This window comes from Miniopterus schreibersii (genome assembly GCF_964146895.1).
Source record: "Miniopterus schreibersii genome assembly, chromosome: X".
In the NCBI taxonomy this organism is placed as follows: domain Eukaryota; kingdom Metazoa; phylum Chordata; class Mammalia; order Chiroptera; family Miniopteridae; genus Miniopterus; species Miniopterus schreibersii.
In genome coordinates, this window is record NC_138104.1 from 72440658 (window position 1) to 72452502 (window position 11845).

Sequence of the window (11845 nt, forward strand, 5' to 3'; positions counted from 1 at the left end):
CTTCTGATGGTTTTAATTTTTCAGTCAAGTAGGCAGCCTGAGCATAGGGTGGGAGAGGAGGTGCTGGAGATTTGAGGAAAGAGAAGGTACAAAGTAGTCATCTAGGAGGGTGGGAAAGTGAGTGGCCTAGGGAAGTACAGTAGAGCAGGCAGTATTTAATTTAGCCAGGGCTGAGGGACTGCCCTATGAGTATGCTGAAGTGACAGAGGGCAAGGGAAGAGAGGATGTATGTAAGGGAATAACTATGATGATGGAGCATGGAATCTAAGCTGATTAAAGGGAGGACAAGGGAACATGGAGGAAGTAAAGGGTAGTGAAAGCGTTCCACCCTAGTGGCGCTGAAGGACTATTAAAGCTGGGGTGCTAGAGGGAGTGAACCAGAAGGGTAAGAGGTACTGGATGGATAGCAGGATGCCTGAAACTGAGATTATGGAGGCGATGTTGTCACAGGTACTGATAAGGGTATGGCTATTGGAGTGTGTGGCTGAGGTGGGGTTGAAAGGCAAGACATTGCAGGAGTGCAGATCACAGAAATGAGAGACAGGAACACTGGAAGGGCCACCTATGAGGATAATAAAATCACCAAGAAGCAGGACTGGGGCAGCGTTATACAGAGTGACAGAAAGCCGGTAACTAAATTCTCCCAGGAATGAGGGGTGAGACGGGCAGGTATGTGTGTGTTTGTACCTGACTATAACACAGATGGCTGGGTGATGGTATAGTCTGATGATGAGAGATTTCAAACAAGGTGGTTGATATTTACATAATCTTAAGGTATCTATCTACAAATTACTTATTAATTATAAAGAAAAAAATAACTATAGTGGAGAAATCTGGCAACATCACCTAAAACAAATAGTCAAAGTGACCCTGGCCAGTGTGGCTCAGTTGGTTGAGCATCCTCTCAGGCACCAAAAGGTCACCAGTTCAATTCCTAGTCAGGGTGCATGTCTCGGTTTCGGGCTCTATCCCCTGTAGGGGGCTTGTAGGGAGGGGGCAGCTGATCAATGTATCACTCTCACATCGATGTTTCTCTCTCTCCCTCGTCCTTCCTCTCTCTGTAAAATCAATAAAAACATATTTTAAAAAAATAGTCAAAGTGAAAAAACCAGTATTAGGACAAACTAATATCATATGCTTCCTGGTACAAAGCACTAGAGACACATCTCTTTTGTGGTATTCTTCCCCAAATTCCATAACTTTACTATAATCACAAGGAAACATCAGACAATCTGGGGAAATTCTCTAAAATAACTGGCCAGGACTCTTCAAAAGTATCAAAGTTGCCCTAGCCGGTTTGGCTCAGTGGTTAAAGCGTCGGCCCGTGGACTGAAGGGTTCCAGGATCGATTCTGGCCAAGGGCACGTACCTCAGTTGCAGGCTAGATCCCTGGCCTCGGTCCAGACGAGTGCAGAAGGCAACCAATCAATGTGTCTCTCTCACATCGATGTTCCTCTCTCCCTCTCTCCCTCCCCCTCCCACCTTCCACTGTCCCTGAAAAGCAATGGGAAAAATATATATATACTCAGGCGAGGATTAAAAAAAAAGTATCAAAGTCATGAAAGACAAAGAAAGACTAAAGGCCTGTCCCAGATTGGAAGAGCCTAAATGACAACTAAATGCAATGAATTCTATCCTAAAAGAGAAATATGATATTACTAAAAAAACCCTGATGAAATCTGATTAAGTTCTGCCATTAATAGTATTGTGCCAATGTTAATTTCCTAATTTTGATAACTGAACTGTAGTTGTATAATTTCTTAATACTTGGGGAATCTGAGTGAAGGATAAATGGGAATTCTTTGCATTACTTTTACATTTTAAAAGTCTAAAATTAGGCTGAGAAACAAGATGGCGTCATAGGAAACAGCTGCACCCGCCGCCTCCCGCAACCACATCAAAATTACAACTAAAATACAGAACCACCCTCACTCAGAGCCTCCTGAGATCTGGCTGAACAGAAGCCCTACAACCAGGGAGCTGAAGAAGCACCGAGACCGGCAGGAGGGGCGGAGACCGGGCGGATCGGGGCTGAATCGAGGAAACTCGGCCCCGGGCCCACACCCGGTGTCCGGGTTGAAACCCGAAGGGAATCTCGGCGGCAAAGGTTTCCCAGAGGAGCGAGGGGTCCCAGCCCCACAGCAGGCCCCCAGCCCAGGGCTCCAGGCCGGGAAGAGAAGTCCCCACAACTCCGGGCTGTGAAACCAACGGGGACTGTCCCTGAGGGTTGCAGAGGCTGCGGGAGCCCCAGCAGCTCCTCTCAAAGGGCCCGCGCACGGACTCACTCGGACGCGCTCCCTCTGAGCCCAGCGCTGGGCAGCAGCCTGAAAGGACCTGGGACACTCGGGGAGGAACTAACCTGCCTGAAATCCGGGCAAGAGGTGGCGGGGGCAGCTTTCTCCCAGGCAGAAGAGCTGGTAGACACCATTGCTCCTTTGGTGAGCCTTCCCCATACACTGCCGGCAGGCAGGCGCCATATTTGAAATCCAGCACCTAAATCACACCTTTGGCCCCTCCATGTGATTCCTGGAGACCCCGCCCCTCCCCACCTGCAGCTCATCCAGGCCATTTCCGTGCAAGTGGCCTCTTGAGCTTCATGCTTAGGACTTTCCTAAAATCTCTCAAACAAGCAGCAGAGGGCCCCATAGGGCTTGATAAGTGGCCCCAGGCTGGCACTAGCGGCAGCCTCCACTGGGTCATGGTTTGGCCTCTCCTGGGAACCTCCAAGCCCAGCACAAGCAGCAGCCATCTACGGTTTGCTGTGTAGCTCATGCTGGGTGGCCCTGGGCAAGGCACTGGCACAGGCTGACTTTCCACCTCCCCCAGGAGGCCCCAGAGACAGTGCACCTGGTGGTCATACTCGACCACGATGGATTACAACCCTACCACATCCACGAGTGACACTCAACGGGCGCACTTGGTGAACACCAAAGCTCCACTGGAGTAAATCCTGATCCATAGGGGTGTCTCCAGCACAGCAGCTCTTTGGCTGTAGTTGCAGCTGGTCCTCACAGCTGATTGGCCTGGGGGTCAGTTCCTCCCAGGGATGCCAACAGCAACCAAGGCTCAACTACAACAGGACAGTGCACACAGCCCACACAGGGGAGCACCTAGAAGGCCCAGCTCAGGTGACTCGGGAGGCTGAGCCACTGGACCCTGCAGGACACTTACTATACAAAGCCACTCTACAAATTCCAGAAGACATAGCAGCTCTACCTAATACATAGAAACAAACACCAGGAAGCAGCCAAAATGTGGAGGCAAAGAAACATGTCACAAAGGAAAGAACAGAAGAAATCTCTAGAAGAGGAACTAAATGAAACAGATCCAAGCAAGCTAACAGATACAGAGTTCAGAATTTTGTTTATAAGGATGTTTAAGCAGACTGTTAGGGAAATAACTGAGAAAATTGATAACATAATAAAGTACCAATTTGAAATGAAGGCTACAGGAACTGAAATGAAGAATAATTTACAGGGAATCAACAGTAGAGTAGAGGACACTGAGAATCAAATCAGCAGTTTGGAACATGAGGAAACAAAAGCACCCAACCAGAAGAGCAAAAAGAAAAAAGAATCCAGAAATATGAAAATAGTATAAGGAGCCTCTGGGACAACTTCAAGAGGCCCAACATTCGTATTATTGGGGTGCCAGAAGGGGAAGAAAGAGGCCAAGGAATTGAAAACCTATTTGAAAAAATAATTACAGAACACTTCCCATACCTGGGGAAAGAAATCAACTTACAAGTCCAGGAAGCACAGAGGGTCCCAAACAAGAGGAACCCAAAGAGGCCCACAGCAAGACACATCATAATTAAAATGCCAAAGGTTATAGACAAAGAGAGAATCTTAAAAGCAGCAAGAGAAAAGCAGTTTATTACCTACAAGGGAGCACCCATACAACTGTCAGCTGATTTTTCAACAGAAAATTTGCAGGCCAGAAGGGAATGGCAAGAAATATTCAAAGTGATGAAAAACATGGAACTACAATCAAGATTGCTCTACCCAGCAAAGCTATCATTTAGAATTGAAGGTCAAATAAAGAGCTTCACAGATAAGAAAAAGCTAAAGGAGTTCATCACCACCAGACCAGCACTACAGGAAAAGTTGAAGGGTCTTCTTTAAGAAGCTAATGAACAAAAGAATCTGATGAACTAAATAGATCCAGAGACATTGATGCATGCAACAGATAATCATATTTCAGAGGAAAGAGGGAAGGGGGTGGAGGGTGGGGAGAGATTAACCTAAGAAGTTATATGCACAACCCATGGACACAGTTAATAATGGGGTGAAGGCCTTGGAAGGGGGTGGGAGGGAAGTGGAGGGGATCAATTGGGGGGAAAAATGGGATACCTGTAATACTCTCAACAATAAAGATAAATTTAAAAAAATATAATAAAAAAGTCTAAAATTATTTTTAAATAAAAATTTAATTCTAAAAAAAAAAAGGTAGCTTAAGGAGGAGGAATAGAAAATGTCTGGGAAGGGCAATTAGAGTGAGGACACCTACCCCCATCTCCTGGACTCTTGGTAAGAGGAGTATGAGGAGGTTGCTGGAGCAGCAAAGTGCTCAGGGGAAAGCCAGATTTCTATTCAAGCAGTGGTTTTCAGTAGGGGGGTGGACAATCAGGGTGTTTCGGGGCATTTTTGATTGTCACAATAATTGGAGATCACTGGTGACATTTAGTGGGCATGGATCAGGGATGCTCAGCCGCACAACACAGCTCCATACAGCGAAGAATTGTACCACATTCCATACAACTTTAGAATGCCCCACCAGACAATCATGTATGTAAAAACAAACAAACAAAACCTCTTCATTCATTCATTTATTCATTCAGCATTTACTGAGAGAGCCTACTATGTGCCAGGCACTGTTTTAGGTAATAAGGATGCATCAGGGTGTGTGCGTGCACACACACACACACACACACACACACACACAAATGTCTGCCCTTCTAGAGCTAACAATCGAGTGGGAGTCAAACAATAAATAGCAAACATAATAAAAATGTGAATTTTATATTCCATAAGAGGGTGAGGAACACTATGAGAAAAATAGATCAGGGTATGTGCTAGGAGAGAGCTGCAATTTTACAAAGGATGGTCAAGGTAGGCCTCATTGAGAAAGTGACGCCTGAGTAGAGGCCTGAATGAAGCGAGGGCATGAGCGTTGTGTGAGAAAAGCATTTTAGATACAGATAATGCCCCAGTACAAATACTTGAGATGGAAGTGTGCCTAATATAACCAAGTATTGCAAAGGAGGCAAGGATAGATAGCATAGAGTGAACAAGTGGGGAGAATGGTAGGAGATCAGGTCAGAGAGGTTATTAAGGCCAGATCATAGATTTTTTAATATATACAACTACATAAATTCAGGAAAGATTGCACTATGTTTTATTTAGAACTTTATGAAGAACTGCTCATGATCTAGGAAAATTGCATCACCTTGCCTGTGGTTTCTAAGTCACCAATCAACACACATGTAGCTGTCACATTCCCAAGTTCAAGAATTATATGCAAGACCATTTCATTATGTCTTTTAGTGGAATTACATCCCAGCCTTTACATACTAAAATATATGTTCTTTTATTATAAGTTTCTCTTCCTTTACTTTTCATTTATATTACAATTAGGACATTATATTGGTTTGGGGGAATTATGTGTGTAGAGAGATCCTATTATCTATGCACTTCATTTCAGAATAGTGAAGGGGGCATTTCAAAATATACATTGTAAAAATGGAGTGTTGGGTCCAATAGCTGTGAGAACCACTAAGGATGGCAAGAAAACTAAGAGACTATTCAGAAGCCAGGGTAAGAATGGAGGGGATTTTGCTGATGATTGAAGGTGAGTTCCAGAAGGCCTAGTCAAAGGATTTCAGGATGGGGACAGAAGGATTGTATGGGGATGTAACTAGGAGATCCCTGGTCTTCTGTGGTGACTAACATGATATAGGATAAAGGACCTGATCCACTTTTTCATCTAAGTTGCTCCTCATCCCGGGGGTCTTTATCTGTTTAACACAGGAGGCTGGGGAACAAAGAGGCCAGAGGCAGCCAAAGTCCAGGTCCATTTTTTATCCATAGAAAGGTCTAGAGCCCCAGGCAAAGTTCACAGATGCTCTCAGGCCAAACTCACTGCTATAAAGAATGCACCTTTAATCTATTTAGGGATGGACAAGAGACAGGTAGAAAGACGAAAAACAGTAACAGAGAAAGAGAGAGCACACAGGAAGAAGAACCAATGGGGGTAGAGTCAGAGACAGATAAGGAGAAAATAAAGCCAAAGACCAAGAGATAATATTTTTTAAAATCACGACCGTCATTATTTATTGAATATTTTCTAGAGGCCGGGCGCTGGGCAAAGTGATGCTCATGTATTGTCTCAGACGGAGATTATTAGACTTCCATTTGACAGATGAGGAAACTGAGGCCCACCTGGGTGAAGTAGATGGCTCAAGGTCTCAAGGCTAGTTTTAACAGGATTCAGCCTTCTAGATCTGGGTTGTCCAGTATGTGTCAGGGAGGGAGAGAAACAGAAAGAGACAGAAAGATGGATAGACTGCGAGAGGGAAAGGCGGGAGAGAGAGAGATTGGGGGCGGGGAGAGAAGACTTACAAACACGCACGTAGACGACGACCATGTGAGCTGCAGACCTGCACAGAACCGTTTTCCAAGAGATTTGGGGGGGGGGGCGGGGGGCGGGCATGGGAGGTAGGCTCGGCAGGGCACTCACCTGGTCGCAGTCTGGGGCCACAGGGACGCTCGCCCTCCCTTTGCCACCCGCAGGATCCTCCGCAACCGGCTGACCTAGGGTTGAGAGGCCGCCCAAGTAAAACCTCGCCCAGGCCCCACCCCTCACGCGCTCCGGCCGGGCCTCGCTCCCCCACGGCCCCCGACCTCAGTCCTTACAGCCTTTCACTGGACACTTCCCGCCGTTCGCGCCACGCCGGAGCGGATTCCAGGAACAGGGAGCTGGATCTGGAGAATACCCAGGAGGCGTCCCTCCCGCTCGCTGGACCCCGGGCTCCACCGCTACTTACGGCCCCTGGGCTCCCATTGGAGGAGTGCCCTCCTGTCTTCCCTGGGATTGGCTGGAGATGGAAACACTTTATTTTTACCAACCCCCGCCCCCCAGCCAGGGTCCTGGAGGAAGAAAACTCCGCCCCTTTGGGGGTCTTTGATTGGCTGACGAGCCAAGCCCACCCGTTAGTAGGATTGGCCAGGAGAGGAGGACTCACCATTCTGTCTGTGGGTCCATTCGACTAGGCTTCAGGGGGTTCACTGGGAGCACTCAGGCGCTAAGCCCAGAGTGGGGCCTGGCGCGAGTCACCAAATGATCAGAGATCCTGGTTTCTTGACGTCTTAGTCTGTAAGCCCCTTTGCGTAAGCTACTTCCCAGCTAAGAGACGTGGCTCTGCCCTCAATTTCCTATAGCTCTACCCTCACTGCAGGGATTTCTGAGCTAGGTTTCTCTCGCTCAAATTGAGTGTCGTTTTTAATTTCATCCAAGGAAGACTAGGGGGTTATGGGAGTGTGGCCAGTCACCTACCAGCCACTGCTTACTTACTCAGACATTGGTCAGGTGGCAACCTCACTAGGAGCCTCAGTTTATCTGTGAAATGGGAAGACAATTTAAAAATCTCACCTGACACTATCGTGAGGATTAAATGAGAGAACATAAATTAATTGCCCGGAACGTTAATAGTTAAGGTCTCCCGTACCAATTCTTGCTTTCCCCATTGTTTCAGACTGAGGGAACTATGGCCCAGAGAGGCAAACTGATTGGCTTGCAGTTACACAGCAGTAAGACCTAGAATAAAACTCAGGCTTCTGTCCTCCAAATGACAGCTGTTTAAGAAGGCAGGAGACAGGAGGGACCTTCCTGTTACCTGGAGTTCTTAATTTGGGTTCACAGACCTCCAGTCCAGTCTGGGGACAGGGTTTGGAGGGGTCCATGAACTTGCATGGGAAAGAGAATTACATCTTTATTTTTCACTCTCCTCTAGTTGAAATTTAGCATTTTCTTCAATAAAGAATGTAACTAACCACAGTAGTAGTGCCTGTGATGCTGTCACCAATATAAGTCACAGAGATTTTCTTATCACATTATAGATGTTGCAGAACTCTTGAATTATCATGTAATCTCATCTCTATTTTAAAATAAAGATAGTTATTAGACCCTCCATTGGATCTTATAATTTAATAAATTAATGAGGAGCACATATATTACTAAAGCACACATTTGTTTTTCCATATTTTAATAACTATATTTCAATATAATGTTTCTTTTTTAACTAAAGGTTTTTTATGCATTTAAAAGATAGTATTTTCTGAAGAAAGGTTAATAGACTTCATCAGACCATCAAACAGATCAGTGGCATAAAAAGTGTTGAGAATATTTGTCTTGCACAGAGAGAGAACTGGTGGTTGCTGGAGGGGCGGGAGGTTAGAGGACTGGGTTTTCAAAAGATGGGAGGAGGGTTGGGGGGATGGGTGAAAAAGGTGAAGGAATTAAGAACACATTGGTAGTCACAGAACAGCATAGGGAATATTGTCAATAATATTATGATAACTATGTATAGTGTCAGATGAGTACAAGATTTATCAGGGTTGCCCTAGCCTGTGTAGTTCAGTTGGTTGGGCATGGTCCCATGCAACCAAAAGGTTGCCAGTTTGATTCAGGGCATGTTTCCCTCTCACATCCATGTTTCTCTCTCTCTCCCTTTCCCTTCATCTCTCTCTAAAAATCAACTTTAAAAATCTTTTAAAAAATGTATTAGGTGATCTCTTAGTTATATAATGTTCAATCACTGGGTTATACACCTGAAACTAATATAATACTGTATGTCAACTGTAATTTAAAACTTTTTAAAGAATTTTTTTAAAAGAAAGTAAAAAAAAAAAAAATAGTCACAGCAAAAATAATTAAAATAAAAATACTTGTCTTAAACTCTGGGCTCCAGGAGAGCAAAGACTTGGTATATTCTTGTTATATTCTTATCACCCAGTTTAGTACCAGGCACACAGTAGGTGCTCAATAAATGTTTACTGAATGAATAATAGGATTCCTTCCTAACATACCCCCAACTGAGGGAGTCAGTGCTGGCCCTTTTGGTGACCTAAGAAGGAGGGATAGTCCTGAATCTAGTTTTGGTTTAATTTTGCCAATCTTTGGTTCACAGAAGTGGGTAACATTTTAATAGTCTAGCCCCAGGAGATTCTGAGAACCTCACCCCCGGGAGCAGGGCCTTCTGTTGCAGAGGAATGGAGTGAGCTGTGAAGGACACAAAGACAATTAGCTTCAGCATGGGGACAGGCTCTGGGTGCACTGGGTCCATGACTTCTCCTCCTCCTCCTGGTCTTCCTCCTGGTTTCTGTTTAGGGTCCCAGCAAATGGGGCCCATCTTCTCTGGTCTTCAGCAAAGACTATACTTTGGAGTTGGATGTGACCTTAAAGACCTTCTAGCACAGTCCATTCCTTTTGGAGACCAGACATGGCAGGAATTGAAGCCACACCATACACTAAGGAGAGAGGGCACACGGAACAAGATGTCACTCTAGGCAAAGAACATTCTCTCCTCCCATGCCTCAGGCCAGGACATGAGCACCCTGGCTAACTATATTAGAATCCCATACTTAGCTCCTAACAGCGTCCCTGAAGCCAAAGGCCCTTTTTGACAGGGTGGGTGAAGAGGAGCCTCAAATACCAGAATGAGGGGCTGGGGATTTGATTAGGAAGACAGAGAGGAATCAGGGAAGAGCATGATGAAGGCCAGGCTTCAGAGGTCTACTTCAAGGCTGGATGCCATCTTGGGAACTTAGGCAGGTTGCTTCTCCTGGGCTAATGCTCAAGCATGATTAGCCTAAGTTTGCAAATGGGAAAACTGAGGCCCTCTAGAGAGGGTGAGAGGGCCACATTGTGAGGTAGAGCAGATTGAGGCAAGGATACCCAGGCCATTTGTCTCTCAGACTGGCTGGGATCCTCTTCTCCAGCTGACCTCTTCCTGGCCCACCCCAGGCCCTTTGCCCCTGCTGCTCTCTCCTCCCCTTCACTTCACCACCTGCTCATTGGGACTGGCTCCAGACATTGCACATAGTTGTCTCTTCCCTGTGCATAGGATCCCTTGACTCAGGATCTTGCACTCTCAGCTCTGGCAAAATGTTCCCCTTTCTGGGCCAGAGTCTCCTCTACCCACTTCTGACAGTGTGGCCCCAGGTCAGAACTAGAGGCATCCAAGCCTCCATGCTCTCCCCAAAACATTTATCAAAATCATGCAGTATGTCCAAGATCTGGTATTCCAACCATTTCACAGAGGAGGCCCAGAGAGAAAGGGGCCTTGCCAAAGGTTCCACAGCAACTGGTAGTCATGCCTGACTTCTCTCAGTCCTTCTTTTCCCATATCTAAAGTCTGTCAGTTTCTGCCACTCCTGGTGCTGCTTGTGTGCTTGTTTGGTGTGGGCCTGGTACCTCTTTTGTGAAGCTGATGCTGAGGAGACTCCAGCACTTGCCATGGCTGACAAAAAGCCCAAGGAAGGAATCAAGATTGAGAACACCAATCATATTAATTTGAAAGTGGTGGGATAGGACGGTTCTGTGGTGCAGTATGAGATTAAGAGGCATACGCCACTTAGTAAACTAATGAAAGCCTACTGTGAACGACAGGGTTTGTCAATGAGGCAGATCAGATCCCGATTTGATGGGCAGTCAATCAGTGACCCAGGCACACCTGCACAGTTGGAAATGGAGGCTGAAGATACAATTGATGTGTTCCAGCAGCAGACAGGAGGTATCTACTAAAAGGGGAACCTGCTACTTTACTCCAGAACTCAGTTCCTCCAGATCAAGAAGACAATCTCAATAAAACCACAATTTGGATCCACTACATCCTGACTACTACAGTAAAGTTTTCTTTATTCTTTCATTTCCTCCTTTCCCATTCCTTTATTGTACATAAAGTAACTGATGTGTGTGCACAAGAATTTGCATTTTTAACTAAATAGCCGATGGTATGTTTTGATGGACATCAAATGGAGATGGGATGGGGGGAAATACTGGTTCTATAAAAATACCCCCTTTCTCCATTAGTGGCATGCTCATTCAGCTCTTTACATTCCAACAAGTTATTCTGCTCTCACTGTTTAACAAAAAAAGAACATAAAAATCCTTGCATAATTTGCTCAATTGGAGAATTTTAATGTTTTTCATTTATCATTGTAAAACCAAGGACAATTTTATAACTATTTTATACATAGCTGTTACATGTAGGGCAATCTGTCTTTAAGTAGGGGTAAATTACTCTGAAGGAAATGAATCCTAGATAGTTTTCCCTTCATGTCCAGCATCTTATTGTTTAAATAAACTTCTTGTTTAAAATGGAAAAAAATAGAGCCTGCCAATTCCAGCATCTTAAAAGCTCTCATAGAATAGACACATTTCTAGTGCAGGACAATTCCAATAAATTTATGTAGATACTTTGCCCTGAGGAGAAGGAGCAGAGCCCTCCACTCCCTAAGCATGAGCTACACTTAGTGGCTTCCTTAAAAAACAGTATGGAAAGGGGGGGAGTAACTTTGCAGTGGAGAAACCTGACATACGCTACCTCAGCCAGGAGAGCAAGGTTAACATCAACAGTAATAAGGCATATTGATAGCACGTACCCTTATATGATGCAATGAGAATAACACTTTATTTCCATAGTCTTTCTTCCCCAAACCCATAGCCCCACACTAATCATGAGAAAAACATCAGGCAAATCTCAATTGAGGAAAATTCTACAAAATACCTGGCCAGTACTCCTCAAATGTTGATTACTCCAGGTCATCAAAAACAAGGGAAGTCT

At 45.2% G+C, this 11845-nt stretch overlaps 1 protein-coding gene and 2 pseudogenes across 5 annotated transcripts in view; 2 read left to right on the forward strand and 1 right to left on the reverse strand.

The window, feature by feature from the left end:
* Positions 1–7059, reverse strand: part of KANTR (KANTR integral membrane protein) — a 29326-nt gene extending 22267 nt beyond the window's left edge. The window contains exons 1-2 of one of the 3 annotated variants that reach the window (XR_013997972.1): positions 6915–7059; positions 6739–6812 (exon numbers count right to left, since the gene is read on the reverse strand). The gene's annotated coding sequence lies outside the window, so the exon portion shown is untranslated. The remainder of the gene's footprint in view (positions 1–6738; positions 6813–6914) is intronic. The other 2 variants (XM_081125130.1, XM_081125131.1) reach the window with 2 other exon arrangements.
* LOC308551015 (high mobility group protein B1 pseudogene) overlaps positions 1–11845 on the forward strand; it is a 535482-nt pseudogene that overhangs the window by 275328 nt on the left and 248309 nt on the right. The window lies entirely within an intron of this gene.
* Positions 10516–10803, forward strand: LOC308550833 (small ubiquitin-related modifier 2 pseudogene; annotated as a pseudogene). Its single transcript has one exon. The product of its transcript is annotated as a small ubiquitin-related modifier 2 pseudogene (transcript).